Genomic DNA, 17194 nt, shown 5'->3' on the forward strand with positions numbered 1-17194 from the left:
TGACATTTTGATTATGGAAGTATTTTTTGATGATATAATCTTTGGAGGAGAACATGGATTATGCAAAGAATTTTCTCTTAAAATGCAGCATGAATTTGAAATGTCTATGATTGGAGAAATAAAATTCTTTTTAGGATTGCAGATTTTACAGACTGATAAAGGCATATTTTTGAGTCAAACTAAGTACTTGAAAGAACTACTCAAGAAATTTGGGATGGAGAACTCTAAACCGATAAGCACACCTATGACTACAAATGACAAATTATCTCAAAGGGATGAATCCACACCTGTTAATCCAACTAGATACAAATCTATGATAGGAGGTTTACTGTATTTGACACAAACCAGACTTGATATTATGAATGCAATATGTATAGTTTCTAGATTTCAGAGTAATCCCAAGGAAAATCATGAATCAGCAGTAAAAAGGATTTTTCGGTACCTACAAGGCACAACAAATCCTGGATTATGGTATCCTAAAGATGAAAATTTTGATCTATATGCATACACAGATGCAAATTGGGCAGGAGATGTAGATGATAGAAAGAGCACCACTAGAGGAGCATTCTTTCTTGGAAAGAGATTAGTTTCTTGGTTAAGTAAGAAACATAATTGTACATCTTTATCAATAGCAGAATCAAAATATGTTGTAGTAGCAACAAACTGTACACAGGTACTTTGGCTTAAGCAAATGTTGAAAGACATAAAAGTAAAATGCAAGGAACCTATTACTATATATTGTGATAATACTACAACAATTGATATATCTAAGAATCTAGTATTACATTCTAAAACAAAACATATTTCTATCAAACTAAATTTTCTAAGGGAAAAAGTTGAAGAAAAGGAAATAAAACTAGTTTATGTGAATGCTAAAGAACAGCTTGTAGATATTTTTACAAAACCTTTGCCTAAGGAAACTTTTGAGTATCTCAGAGATCAGCTCGGAGTCTTACCTCCACCGATAGAGACTTAGACAGTTGATGATTGTCATCAACCGGCAGAATTAAATGGACAAATCTTTTTTCTGGTATTTGATGAGGAAGCTACTTCTCAGGGGGAGTAGTTGGTATATTGAATTAGTTGGTATTTTGTATGAACTTGACCTTTTGTGACTTTGGCATTTGATGTCAAAGGGGGATAGATATATGGAAAAACATTGGGGAGAGATATATGGAAAAATGCATTATCTTTTTAAGAGAGATTGGTATGAGAGATTTGTATAAACACATATTACTCCCAGGGGGAGAAATGGAGATTGTTGGTTTTTGTACTCGACATTTCTATTTTGGCACTTTGATGGTTTTTCCATCTTGTGTTGCCATCAATGACAAAGGGGGAGATTGTTGGTATTTTGGTATGGTTTTGTCATTGATGTCAACACCTGCTAAATACACCTACTTTGGAGATCCAGCAACATTCATCAGAAATCAGTAAACTATTCAAACAATCACCGGTATAGGGTTAACCGATAGGATATAATGTTCACCGGTACTTGCAATGACATGGAAGACACTTGGTAATGTCGAACACATCATGTGGACACTTTTCCTTGAAGTAATATCATTAGTATATTCTTATTTGCATATTTGCTTTTACCGGCAAATAGGTCCAGGTTATCTAGGGTTACACCAGCAGGTTTATCTTTTCCAGATCAACATGGCATGCTATGAAGATGATTTATTATTGTTGTAAATGTATTAAGCCGACATGTTTAATTGGTTATTGTATCAGATATTATATTATTTATAAAATGTTTTTATTATAATATCTTGTAGAGTTGACCTACTAAAATTAGTCTTAGGGTATGGTATAAATGTAAGATCTTATTTGTAAGATCATGTGTGGAATGCAAAAAAGATTTAAGAAAAGGTATATGCGAGATCAAGCAAAGATATACATGAAGACATCATTTGAAGGTGAAGTTAGGTTTTTGTAGAAGCATATCAGCATTACAGTGGTACTGAATCTAGCATATGAAGATGCTATTTTGTGCAGTACATTCTCATTGGATTTAACCATCCAACTATAGTCAGTGTGACTCCCATTTGTGTTTGAGCAGTGAGCTCTAGGCTATTGGCCTTTCTGCATGTGCAGACCCCTTTTTGTACACTTACTATCTGCAGTAGTATCATCTGATTGTGGGTAAGGTTTCCCACCGTGGTTTTTCCCCTTACAGGGTTTCCACGTACAAATATTTGTGTCATGTGTTGTGTATGACTTTATGTTTATGTTTCATGCATTAATTCTTACCGGTATAGCAATTTCCTATTAACACTGTTTACCGACATACTTAACTGTCTTACCGATATTAAGCAAGAAGGTGGTTAGTAAGATTTTGGTTTGAATTTATTGGACAACTGATTCCCCCCCCCCCTCTCAGTTGTCCCTGGTACCTACACCCACAAAGGAACCGATAGTTACAGAGACTGCACCAAGTGGAAAAGCCACCAGTGTAAATGAGGAAGCTATAAAGGACAAATCATCAAAGGAGAAGGAAGGGAAAACCGACAGAGAACTAGTAGTTGGTCCATCATTGTTGTCAATTGACACCACACAGGTTGAAGAGAAAAACATAACAGAGATGAGTCCTATTGAACTCATGATGATGGTAACACAAAAACTAATGAAGGAGGGATCTATAGATAAAGGGATTATTGATCAATCAATCACTATTTTACATAGATTAGTCTCAGAATGCAAGATTAACAATGAAGAGAGACCATATGACAAGCTTAAAATAATTACTAAGCATATTTCAAAGGATTTTCAATCCTTATAGAAGATTTCAAACTAACAAGCACTGGAGAGGTTCACTCAAGATAAGGGAACTGTATTTGATCAGGTGATTGAAACTGAGAAGAAGAAGATTAAAGAAGTGTACAAATATTTATAGGGTTTGTTGTAATAATAATATTCTTAGAGTCAATATGGATAACAAAATAAAAGAACTTCAGGAGAAAATTGCAAATATAACTAATTCTTTTGATGGATTGACATCATTAGCTACATCCATTGATGGTCAAATTTTGATTTTGGAAAACCAGATTTTTGTTCTTCAGAGGGAAAGAGACAAAATTATAAGAAGATCCAGAAGTCTGAGAGGCTTTGTGAGCCCCTAGATGGATTCACTCAATGTACATAAGAAAGAATGTATGGATATGGTGGGAAAGCCCACACTGGCAAAGGTAAATGAGAAAGAGTCTTTTGCACGTATATTAAATGGACTTGTATCCATTTTTGACACTTTCAAAACTGGTTGGGATACTTATCTTGAGCTATTAGAAAAGGCTTATCCAGAAATTTTGAAATTTGTTAAGCTCCGATAAGATATTTTTGGGATATTCATTGTACAACTTTTTGAATATTTGACATTCTTTTTAGAATTTTTGATAGCATTGATGTCAAAGGGGGAGTGATATAGATGTGAAAAAGAATAGAAATAGTTATATATATTATGGGGAGATATGGATGGAGTATGGAGTATTTTGCATTAATGAATATTTAGCTTAGGGGAAGCAGGCAGGATGAAACCAAGAGATGAAACCTTGACCATTTTTCACATGAGTGTTGCCATCAATGCCAAAGGGGGAGATTGTTGGAAATTGACACTCAATTGGTTGGTTTCACTATGTTGTCATTGATCGAAACATGGTATTGTGTTCTAACTTCATGTTTTGGTTCAGTTGTGTACCGACAAACACTTCATAGATACTACACCGACACCGACAGGACAAAAGGATTTCTTTGGTTACTAGTATTGGAGCCCATCATGGTTTGGAATATGGTTATCAGTATTGGAGGCCGACATATATTGGATCCAACACTGACAATTGATTTTGATATTCATGTATTTATGTTATCTAGCCGACATGTAATTTTATATTGTAATTATCTTTGTAAGCCAACACAAGGCATGAAAATTGCATAAGGTATATAGGTTAGTTTGGTAATATCATTTTTTATAGAGGAGATTATGGATATGCAAATGTAATATGATGCAAAATATATCAGAGAGATTATGTATGTGAGGATATTTATGTAAGGGTTATTCTGGTAAAGGGTTTAAGGTTTCAAAGCAGAACAGACAGAGCTTAAACTGAAATTGTATTCAGGCATAGAAGATGCTATCTTAGCAGTTCATCACTTCTCTAGATTATAGTCTGAATTTATATGTAGTTAGTGATTCTCCTTTTTGTGATTGAGTAGTGTGCTCTATGTTGTAAGCCTTCCTGCAAGTGCATGCCCCTCATATTTTGTAATATCTCTTCATATGACTAGTGAATTGATATTGTGGGTTGGAAATCCCATCGTGGTTTTTCCTCATTGAGTTTTTCCACATATAATTATGTGTGTTATGATTCTCATTTATGTGATTGGCTTATTGGTTGCTTTACTTATTTCAATTTTGTATGTACCAGTATACCGATTGGTGTATGCATGTTTTAATAAAGCTAAAATTGATCATTCAGGTATAACACAGATTCACCCCCCCTCTCAATGTTATTAGATTCCAACATCAACTCTGTGAAGAGTTTGATGACCTATTAAGATCAACATCGTGTGAGGATTTAATGCTCTATTAAGAGTTGACCTGTTAGGGAACTTAAAGATCTAAGACATGTTAGGACCTACTCGGTGAAGGGACTTACCTACTACAACTATTAGGATAACAACAGATTTCAATGATCTTAGTATAACATCAACAATGTCTAATAGGATCCACTTCAGAACATTACATCAACACATACTCATCATCTTTGAATTTGTCTGATCATCACACTCTCTGAAAATGCAATATTTGCTTACTAACTTACAAAATCATTCATACACATCAATCTTCATCAACCTTGCCTCCATACTTCATCACACATTTTAAAATGTTATTAAGTCGGTTATAACCTTGGAATAATTCCCTATATTCAATGAATCCAGACAACCTTGCAGTGAATGCTTTGATCATCCACCGACATAACTAATCTAAATTTGTGTCGTTTTACTAATCTTAGTGATCTGCATCACTACCAGTTAAGTATCTACCATCACAACTGTTCGGTCAAACAAAATTCATACACCTAATCAAATTTTCTTGTGTGGTCATGAATACAACTTCATCTAGTAGTCTTTGATGTTCTTGCAAAATCACATCCCTTCATCTTTCATGGATTTCTTGTACCAATTGTCGGTTTCAAACTTTGTCTATCAATTTACTGATTAAGGTCCTATTTACCAGTTCTAATAAAATTGTCTTTGTTTTAGTAGTTAACTCCTATTGATTGCATTGTATAAAATGGATAATAAGAAAACATAGTTTCCATCAATGACAACATGTAGAATAGTAACTAATGCAAATGGACGAAACCGTGCATGCAGAAGGAAATTTGAATTTTGGAAATGGAGGGAACAATGATGTTGGTTCCTCTAGTTCTGTTGCCTCTCTAGCTCAAGGACAAGCTTTGGATGGTGAGGATGGGAGACCAGATGGGGACCCATGACATTGAGACCCTCCTCTTGACCATGAAAAGATGAAAGATTCTCCAAAAATAGGTCTTGAGAGTGTGAAAGATGACCTGGAAAAGACCACAATGGTGAAGGGCTTCAAACCTTGGAGCAGTCTTTTTGCAAACAAACCTTTGGAAAGTCATCCTTCCCCTCAGTGGAAGACATTTCTAATAAGAAAATAGGTAAATTAGCTATTGTTGTTCCTGATTTAGTTATTGATAATAGCATTACTTTAATGGCTTTCTCTTTGGTGGGAAAGTTTGTTCGACCACAACCCAATATTGAGGATGTTAGGTCTTTTGTGAAGAGAAAATGGAGGCTGAAAGGTCAGGTTGATGTCTCAGCCTTATCGAGGGTTTTTTTGGTTCCTTTTCTTGTGGGGAAGATCTGGAAGCAACATTAAGTGGAGGACCATGGATGTTTGGCAAATCTTCCCTTTCCCTAAGAAAATGGTCTCCAAATATGGTACTTAATGATTCCTTCTTTGAGTCTACTCTGGTTTGGGTAAGACTACCAGGATTGCCACTTGAGTTATAGGTTAAGGATGTTTTTGTAGGTATTGCAAACTCTTTTGGGGAGCTTGTCATGATAGATCCAATGACTGCAACCCATAAGAGATTGGTTTATGCGAGAATCTGTGTCAATATCTCACAGAAGATGGATCTGCCCAGTTCCATTGATATTAAGTCCAAACTGGGGGTATGGGAACAAACAATAGAGTTTGAATCCCTTCCCTTTGTGTTCTTTTCCTGTAAGAAAGTTGGGCATTGTGCTAAGGATTGCCCCAGCAACCCCAAGAAACCTATGAAGGCTAACAATTGCCAAAAATAGGTATGGAAAGACAAGGACAATAATAAGGAAGATAGTAGATTGGAAGATAGTAGAGTGGAAGGTAGAAGTGGAAGTTTTTGTAATAAAAAAGACTTATTAGAACCTGAGAGAAATGCTAACCCTCTTAAGGCACCCATTTTGAATGAAGACAAAAAGGATGAAATCAGTGGATTTGCGATAAAAATAGTCAATCTTTTTGAAGTATAACAAACTCAAGAGGAAGAGAATGTAATCATAGAAGAGATCCTTGAAGAAGGAGAGATCGATAACACATCTAAAGTTCAACATGAGGCCCTTCAAGTTTCAGTAATAAAAAGTGATAAAGAATGCCCAAAGGACTTTGAAGGAGATGAAGTTAATTCTGGAAGGAAGAATAAGTTTGGATTGCCAAAGGTCAACCTAAACTCTTTATTCCAGAATGTTGGAGTTGACACGGCCACATCATCACAAAAAAAAGGAGAAATGTGGAATAACATGCAAGCTGATTTTAGAGATGAACATGAGGAAGAAATAACAGGGAATGGAAAAAATAAAAACAAGAAGGCAAGATACCCTAATGGGGTGAAAACTAGGACCAGATACAAGGCTAATATTGGTCTATCCAAATCTCCAAAAAGACAAAAATCTATGAAATTGTATAGGGCCAAGGAAAGTAAGAAAAACATAGCTGATGGAAGGTAGTGAACTATACAGGAATCTTGGCCCTAGGTTTCCAAATGAAGGTAATATCTTGGAACATTCAAGGCCTAAATGGTTTCAATAAACATGATATATTATGGAATCTCATTCGAGACCATAAGCCTGATATTATCCTTGTGCAAGAAACTAAAATGATTAAGGAAATAGTTGAAAAATTAAATTTCTTTAGAAATGGAGGAGTTTGTGGTAGCAGCTCTAATGGTGCTTCCAGTGGGGTGGCTATTTTTTGGAATAAGAAAACTATTATAGGAGATATAATTGATGAGGATGGTAATATTATATCTATGATAGTTAAAAGCATCTCTGAAGGAAAGGAATGGGTGGTCACAAATATCTATGCCCCTAATTCGAAGGTTCCTAGGAGTAAATTTTGGGATAAATCCAGTAGAAAAGAAGCTCTTTCTCTAAGGACAGCTGGCTGTTGATGGGAGATTTCAATACTCTGCTGCAATGGTGAAAAATTTGGAGGAACTCAATCCCAATTGGATAGCAGAATTGATTTGATGGACTTCATCAATGTCAATGCTTTTTTTGATACTGATCTCACGGGGGCCTCTTACACTTGGTCTAATTGAAGGGACAGAGAAGACTTCATTCAGGTAATCTTTGATAGATCCCTTATTAATTCTGATTCGATCCTCTCTCATAAATGCTCTTTGTCTATTGTAAATAGAATTGGCTCAGATCATTATCCCATTTCCTTTGTTGCTAAGACTATTGAGAGTAAATAGTGTTTCCCTTTCTGGTTTGAAAAAATGTGGATCTCTCACTCCTCTTTGGAAACTTCCATAACCAAATGGTGGAATATTGACATGGATGGAACTGTCATGTAAAAAGTTGCCAAAAAACTTAGAAACATCAAAGATAACATTAAGATCTGGAATAAGAAGGTTTTTGGTGATATCTTTGAATACAAAAAAATGTTGAACAAGGAACTTGAAGAGATCCAAAATTCAATACAAAAAGATGGCTACAAAAAGTATCCCAAGGCTAAGGAAGATGATATTTTTAATTAAACTTCCCAACATTATTTCTAGGGAGGAAATCTTTTGGAGACAAAGATCTAGGGCTATATGGCTGGAAGCAGGGGATAGAAATACTAATTTTTTTCACATAACATCTAAGAAACATAAAGTTGCGAATAGGATAATTAGAATTATTTCGGAGGACAAAATTCTTCTTAAGAAGGATGACATTAGGGATGAAGTTGTTAGTTTATTTTCTAAACTCCTCACTGGTAGCAAGGAGATTGATTTTGCTAAGCAACAAGATCTGATTGACAACATCCCCAAGGTTATTGACCCTAACCAGAATAAGGCCCTTTCTGTAATACCCTCTGTCGAGGAAATTAAAAAAGCAGTCTTGTCCTTTTAGGGGGATAAGGCTCTAGGACTTGATGGCTTCCCCATGTTCTTCTTCTAGGAATTTTGGCACATTGTGGGAAAAGATACGATCAATGTTGTTAAAGAATTTTTTGGATCAAGAAGAATCCTCAAGGAAATCAACTCTACTTTTATTGCTTTAATTCCTAAGGTGGCTAGGGTGGATTCAATGAGAAAATTTAGGCCAATAAGTCTATGTAACTTCTTTTATAAGATTATTTCTAAATTCTTGACTTCTATACTTTTGGATGTCCTTCCCTTTATCATCTCTGAGGAGCAAAAAGGATTTGTCCCGGGTAGGCAGATATTGGATTCTATTATCCTTGTGCATGAAAACATTCATTCCCTCAATGATGCCAACAAAGAAGGAATTTTTATAAAGTTGGATCTGGCTAAGGCTTATGACAAAGTGGAATGGCAAGCTCTTTCCAGAATTATGGAGGCCTTTGGATTTGATGAGAAGATAATCAAAATTACTAGAGAATTGATCTCTACCACTATGTTTTCAATTCTCATTAATGGGTCTCCTTCTAGATTCTTTAAATCCTCTAGGGGGCTCAGACAAGGAGATCCCATATCTCCTATCCTATCTACCATCTTGGCAGAGAGCATGAGTAGACTGATCTAAAAAATGAAAGTGAATAAAACTATCAGAGGTCTTCAACCCTCATCAGATAAAGCGAGTTGCTCTCACCAATAGTTTGTTGATGACACAATATTAATGGGTTGCTCTTCTGTGGGGGAGGCTGCTACTTTTAAAGGTGCTCTTAGTTTATACTCCTTGGCAATAGGCTAGCAAGTCAATTGGGACAAGTCTGCCATCTATTTCATGAATACTCCTGTCATAAGATAGAAAAGAATTGCTAATATCATAGGATGCAAGGTGGAAATTCTTCCTTCCACTTATTTGGGCCTCCCTTTGGGATTAGCTCCCCCAAACTCCTTTTGGCATTCTTTAATTGACAAAATCAATAAAAAATTAGTCAGGTGGAAAGGATCCATGTTATCTCAAGCTAGAAAGTTGCAGCTTCTGCATGGTTCTCTCCAGAATCTCCCTGTCTATGCTCTCAGTCTATTTGGCATTCCGGTAAAATTTGTTGATGCCATAGAGAGGATTTAGAAAATATTTCTTTGGTTAGGGGTTGAAGAAAAAAAAAGGATAGCCTTGGTTGCCTAGGATAAAGTCTGTAAGCCAAAGAGCATGGGAGGTCTTGGCATTAAAGTTCTCAAAATTTTTAATAAAGCTCTCCTGGATAAACAGATATGGAGGGCTTATGGCACTAAGAAAGATTGGAACTAGGTGTGGTTTAATAAATATATTCATGATCAACCTCTCTAGTCTCTCGTCTACTCTGAAGACATCCTTGCTGGGTCTTTCATTTGGAATAGTATTATCAAATCCATAAAAGTGGCCAAATCTGGAGCTGATTGGGTCATTGGAAAAGGTGACAAAATTAAGTTCTAGGAGGATTCTTGGATTAAAGATGAACCTCTCTTTAAGCAAGACTGCAGTCAATTCATTGATGAATGTAAAAGAAGGTTTGGGACCATGGTGTGTGACTACTGGAGGGAGAATCGATGGGTTAGGCTTGATGCTATTTATGTTGGGTTTTCATTGCTCTAGCAAGATCTGCTGTCCTTTTCTATTAAGAAATATTTTGATGATATGTTTCTCTGGAAGAGTACCCCTAGGGGTGACTTCACTATTGCTTTAGCCTATAAAATTACCTTTTCCCAGACCAGCAATCCAATATGGGGTAAAATTTGGAATAGAATTCTTATTCCTAAAGTCAATATGTTTTTTTGGCTTGCTATTCACAATAGGATTCTTACTATTGATAACTTGGGTCGAAGAGGTTTTATGTTTCCTAATAGGTGTGAGCTATACCAAAAAGAGGAAGAATCAGTCAATCATTTGTTTATCCATTGCTCCTTCACTTGGGAAATTTGGAGTAAGTTTTGGATGAAATGGAAAATTGATTGGGTTATGCATAATAGCCTCAAGGAAACCTTTTGGCTATGGACCTTTCCCACCAAAATTCTTGTTATCAAGAACCTCTGGTCTCTAATCCTTCCCCTAACTTGCTGGCACATATGGAAAGAGAGAAATAACAGAATTTTTAGGGAAGCTAGGTGCACTCCTCAGGTGGTCTTTGAAAAAGTTTGCAGGGCCATAAAAGAAAACATAAATATTCCTCATAGAAACAACAAGCAATGGTCTTTTGCTAACATGAATGATACTAAGAAAGGCATCCTTATTGAATGGAACTTAATCCACAAATTTTGCAGATATGATAATAGTACTAGGAGAGAAAATGATGTTTGGAGAATTCTGGATCATGATTGGGTCAAGGTGAATTTTGATGGAGCTACAAAAGACAACCCTGGGAAGTCTAGTGGAGGACAAGTCATCAGAAATGCTAAAGGTATTTGTATTGTTGATATTGCTTCTCCTTTTGGAGTTCAAAATAATCATGTGGCCGAAGCTTAGGCTATGCTGAAAAGCCTCCAGCTTCCTCAGGGTTTCAAATTTGAAAAAATTTGGCTGGAAAGGGACTCCCTCAATATTATTCTGGCTCTTAAAGGTACTGGTGCATCCTCCTAGAATATCACTAACACTATTGAAAGTGCTAAAAAGTTATTAAGTACCTATGGCAGAGTTCTTATTACCCATACTCTAAGAGAAGGCAAAAAGGTAGCGGACCTATTAGCTAATGAGGGGGTCAATTTAGAGGTGGAAGCTAAATATATAGGAGAAGCCCAATTTAAAAGGGATGTTAGGGAGAAATTATTATATGATCGCATCAATGATTCAAGTTAAAATAATGATTACCTTTTGGGGTGTGGATACCAAAGATAGAGATTGGGGGCATGTGAAATGTCAATTAATGATTGATTATAGGCATTGTTTTTATGATCAATGGTGTGACGAGGGTTATAATAACAAGTGTTGGATCTTTGCGGCAATTATTAATTATTTCTATAAAATCACTGAAGGCAATTTTTTTTGTGATCCCAGAATTCTGCTCAAGAGTTTGTGTTTAAGTCTTGGTTTGCAATTTGTGAGAAATACTATTGAAGACCTTGACCTATTTTCCAATATGGGAGGTAATCTAAACCGGAATGAGCCCTTTGGTTGTTAGAATTGGAAAAGTGAGCAGAAAGTATGGAGGAGGCTCCATAGACATAGATTCACCAACTATATGGAAAAGCTCCTTGGTAGCAGAAAATCGATGTCTCAAGGATTTGCTAAGGGTTGGAACAAAAACAAAGTCACTTTGTTTGGGGAGACCTAGAAGATTGATGAGGATTTTGTTGCGGAGGTCACGAGACTACAGAAGGAGGGCACTAAATTCTATAGAGATTGAAAGTTCACTGCTGAAGCAATTAAAAACTTCCCAAAAACTGAGGATGAGAAGGCTCAGCTTGTCAAGAAAGACAACGTTTCCTATTACCTTCCTCATCAGGTAAAGTCTTTTTGGTAGAAAATGCTAAGGGTTTTGATGGAATTCCTGACTATTGATGGTAGATTTGCTAAAGTCTACAATTATTATTTTGTAATTCTCAATCACTTCCATCATGGGGTTAAGATTTCTTTGCCCTTTTACCTAGCTTCATCCCTGAATGACAACTTGGCTAACCATGCCAAAAATCCCAATTCTTACCCCATAGCCCATCAGGGGCTTATTTTTCTCATTTATGAACACCTGAAGGAAAAAGCTAGGGCTAGCAAGGATGATAATCTGGTGACTAATGCTCATATTTTCAAACTCTGAGTCTGGGGATGATTTGGCTAATGATCCTATTCATAAAAGAGGGAGGATTACCACTATTAAAGTGGACAGGGAGGTGAATGACAGTATGGAGGAGGAATAGGGGAAGGAGGCTGAGATTGATGTGGAGAGTGAGAAGAAAGGGGATGTTGGAGGAGAAGAAGATGAAGGGAGAAAAGATGCTTTTACTGCAAACCTTGATTCTAACCCTATGGATTCGGATAGCAAGAATTTTGGCCAGAATCCCATGGAGGAAGCTAACCCTAAATCTTAGCGCTCTGAGCAGGGAAGGGATATGATGAATACTATTCTAAATGCTGCCCAAAATTGCACGCTGGAGTCTTTCAACTTCCAGAAATGGGTTATTGAAAGTATTACCAGCATTCAAGGCAGACAAAGGGCCCTAGAGAATAAGATCCACAATCTGATTGAGGGTAGTAATCTAAGTAAAAAGACCGTGGAGGTGGAAACCAGTGAAGCAAAGGAAAAAATTGAAATGCAAGACTAGTCAGAGAAAGACCATATAAAAGGGAATTTGAAACATCTGGAGGAAGTGATTAGAGATGTCAAAGAGAAGACTAAGGCTAGCAATGAGACTATCATCAATCGGGTTGCCAAAATGGACAAGGCTTTGAAGACCCTCATGAAGCATAGCCTTGAGGTCCTAAGAGTCTCATCTCAAAATATGAATGCCTTGGTGGATCACTTTGAGAGGAAAAGTCAACATAAGGATATGGTGATTATTGATGACTTACCGACCTCCAACTCTACTCCTCACATATCCAGGCGAAGGACTAGGCATATGACCAGTGATGTGGAGACAAAGACGAAAGACACTTAGATGAAGTAGGAGAATAATGATCTGAGAGAAGCCACTAAGGCCATGATGATGTTAGTTAAAAATGTTGAGGAGTCTATAAAAGGTTTCATTTGATATGTAATACTGGATTTTAGTTGCCAGTTTCTCGCTGGTGATGTGATGTCCTTTTTTTCTAACTATTGGGTCTTATGCTGGTTTTTTGTAGCTTTATCGTCTAGGTCATTTCTTCTCTAAGTTTCTTTCTTTCTCATCTTTCATTATGTATGTGGGTTTCAGGTCCCTTAAAACCTAATTTTCCTTAATAAAAAACTTGTAGAATAGTCATCACAAATCAATCTAACCTATTTTTATCTACAAAAAAGTACCAGTTGCATCAAGCAATACATTACATTACCGTTTGACCAAATGATCAAATGCCAACATTGATTTAGTAGATAGTGTTTAAAATTGTTTTTTCTATGTTTTTTGTTTATTCTATCTATAATTGTGAAATTATATGTTTTATTGCATTATAAATTTGTTAGCATTATGTTATATGTTGTCATTGATGTCAAATCTTGTGATCTAGATTAGGTCTGAATGTGGTATGTTGAGATGTAGTGTATCTATGAGATGGTGTTGTGTGTTTGGAAGTTTCCCAGAATTCTTGGATGACTTGGATTTTTAAAAGATGTGCTGCTAATATTATTCAGTGCTATTCTTAGGTCTGGTTTAACCTAGAAGTCAAGATCTGGTGCTATTCTTGGGTCTGGTTTTACCAGTATTGCAATTAACTAACAAAACTATCTACCGGCATAAAGTTTGGTTAAGTTAGTTTTGGTTTGAATTTATTGGACAACTGATTCACCCCCCCCTCCCCCCCTCTTAGTTGTCTCCAGGACCTAACAATTGGTATCAGAGCATAGTCCTCTTTTTGTGGAAGTTTAACAGCTTGAGGAGATCTTATGGCTTCTAACTATTTTAGGAAGAATAGTTTGAAACTTGATGGAACTAACTATGGCATATGGAAGATCAGGATGGAGACACATCTGAATTGCATTGGGAAGGACATATGGGATGTTACAAAGAATGGTTATGTTGCTCCTACTCAAGGTCAACCTAATCCACCAACGTTGGCTAAAGATGAGGAAAATGATTGCAAAGCAAGAGAAGCACTTTTGAGCGCATTGTCAGATCAACAAATCATTGGATTATTAGATATATCTACTACTAAAGTTATTTGGGACAAATTGGAAACATTGAATGAAGGAGATTCCATAGTCAAAATTGCAAAACTTGAATGCTTCTGGTTCAGGTATGAAAATATGAAAATGAAAGAAGATGAAAGGATTTCTCTTTTTATGGAAAGACTAAATGAAATTGTTTTGGGTATACAATGTTGTGGAGGAACCCTAAGTGAGAATGAAATTGTTTCTAAAGTTTTAAGAACATTTCCACAGGCATATAAGATGAAAGTTACTACTATAAATGAGTTGAGAACAATACCTAATACATCAGTATCTAGAGACACTTTGGTTGGAAAACTTTCAGCTTTTGAACTTGAGGAATTTGGTCCTATTGCTACAATAAAGATAGATTTAGCTTTCAAGGCATCATCATCATCTGTAGCATCATCATCATTTGATAAATCTAACTAGAAAGCCTTTTATGCAAGAGAACTTGAAGAAAGCAGGAAGGAGAATGAAGAACTGGAAGAACTTGAAGCACTATTTGCAAGGAAAATGCCTAAAGGTCTAGTTGGAAGTAAGGATGAAGGTAAAGCACCATTTAAATGTTTTAACTACAATAAGATTGGTCATATGGCATCTAGGTGTCCTAATAGACATGCAAGATTGAAAGAAGAAGCTAAAAGAACATATAAGCCTAACCCTGAATATCAAAGATACAAATTTAAGAAGAATAGAGATAAATCTTGTTACTATGTTGATGAAGGAGTTACTGATGATTCTAATGAAGAACCAATAGACAATGCATGGGCTTTTGTTGCTATAATAGAAGATCAACCAACACCTACTGTTCAACCGGTAGAGCAGGCCTTGGAAGGTAAAATTGAAGATAAGGATGAATGGATCATTGATTCTAGATGTTCACATCATATGACTGGTGATAAAAGTAAATTCATAAACTTTTAGGAATACAATGGAGGTCTAGTGAGATTTGGAGATGATAAAGCTTGTTTGATCAAAGGAAAAGGTACTATGTCTTTTGATGGTAAGCACAATACAGATAATGTTTACTATGTTGAAGGTTTGAAGCATAATCTTTTGAGTGTTGGTCAATTAGTTGAAAAAGGTTTTCAGTTACAATTCAAGAATGGTAAATGCACAATCATAAACAGAACTGGTTTGGAAATTGCAACTGGTAATCAGACTAGAGGTAATATCTTTCATTTTAATAACTATGAGAAGGCATGCTTGATTGCACATATTGATGAAAGTTGGCTATGGGATAAGAGACTTTTTCATGTAAATTTTGATTGCATTGTGAAAATTAGTACAACTAAGGAAGTAAGGGATTTACCTAAGATTGTTAAACCTCACAATACGGTATGTAAGGAATGTCAATTTGGAAAGCAAGTCAGAGGATCTTTTAAGAGTATTCTAGAAAAATCCAATAATATTCTTGACTTAATTCATACTGATTTATGTGGTCCAGCAAGAACTACAAGTTTACAAGGAGATAGATATTTTATGTTAATCATTGGTGACTATTCTAGAATGTGTTGGGTTACTTTTCTCAGGGAGAAATCAGAAGCTTTTGGGAAGTTCAAACTATTCAAGGTGATGGTAGAGAATGAAACCGGTAAGAAAATCAAATGTTTGAGATCAGATCAATGACATGAATTCACGTCTAAGGAATTTAATACATTATGTGAAGTGAATGGAATCAGAAGATAGTTATCAGCACCTCGGACACCCCAGCAAAACAGAGTTGTGGAAAGGAAGAACAAAACTATCTTGGATGTAGCTAGAAGCATGATATTAGAAGCAAATCTACCTCATGTATATTAAAGAGAATCAGTGAATACAACAATTTACACATTCAACAGAGTTCACATCAAAGGTGAAACCGATAAGACCCCTCATGAACTATGGTTTGGTAATACTCCTACTCTTAAATATTTCAAAATATTTGGAAGTAAATGCTATATTAGACAAGATGATTATATTGGCAAATTTGATCCTAGAATTGATGAAGGAATATTTCTTGGTTATTCATCTAAGAGCAAGGCATATAGATGTTTTAATAAGAGATTGCACAAAATTGTTGAGAGTGCAAATGTGAAGATTGATGAACAGTTTAGAGGTAATTCAAGGTACATGGAATCTGAACAGGCAATAGAGATAATATCAAATGAACCTACAATGAGTACACAGGTACAAAATGTTGATCCAGTTACACTAACATCATCTAAAAATTCAACAGTGACTAAAGAGAAACAAGTAAAAACACCCTTATATGTAAGATTGATTCACTTTGAAGATCAAATAATTGGGAACAAGTATCAAGGAGTTATGACTAGAGGAAGACTAGCAAATGAAGAGGTATGTCTTATTTCTCAAATTGAACCGGCATCAATTAATGAAGCATGTGAAGATAAACAATGGATTAAAGCTACAGAAGATGAATTGGAACAAATTGAAAGGAATAACACATGGACATTAGTTCAGAAATAAACTTAATGAAGATGGTAAGGTAATCAAAAATAAAGAAAGATTAGTGGGTAAGGGATATTCACAGAAAGAAGGAGTTGATTATAATGAAACCTTTGCACCGGTAGCTAGAATTGAGGTAGTCGGATTATTGTTGGCTTTTGCAACACACAAGAACTACAAAGTATATCAAATAAATTTATCCAAAACAACTTAAACAACTTTAATGCATAATACAAGCGAACCAGTCTTTTATGCTGGTAGAGAGTTTTATCAGTTAATTGCAATACCAGTAAGGATTAATGCATGTAACAAAAAGACAAAGTCATCTACAACACATAACACCAATATTTGTATGTGGAAACCCTGTAAGGGGAAAAACCATGGTGGGAAACCTTACCCACAATCAAATGATACTACTGCAGATAGTATGTGTATACAAATGGGGTTTGCACATGTAGAAAGGCCAAGCACCTAGAGCTCACTGCTCAATCACAAATGAGAGTCACACTAACTACAATTGGATGGTTAAAT

Source organism: Cryptomeria japonica, chromosome 11 (genome assembly GCF_030272615.1).
Source record: "Cryptomeria japonica chromosome 11, Sugi_1.0, whole genome shotgun sequence".
In the NCBI taxonomy this organism is placed as follows: Eukaryota; Viridiplantae; Streptophyta; class Pinopsida; order Cupressales; family Cupressaceae; genus Cryptomeria; species Cryptomeria japonica.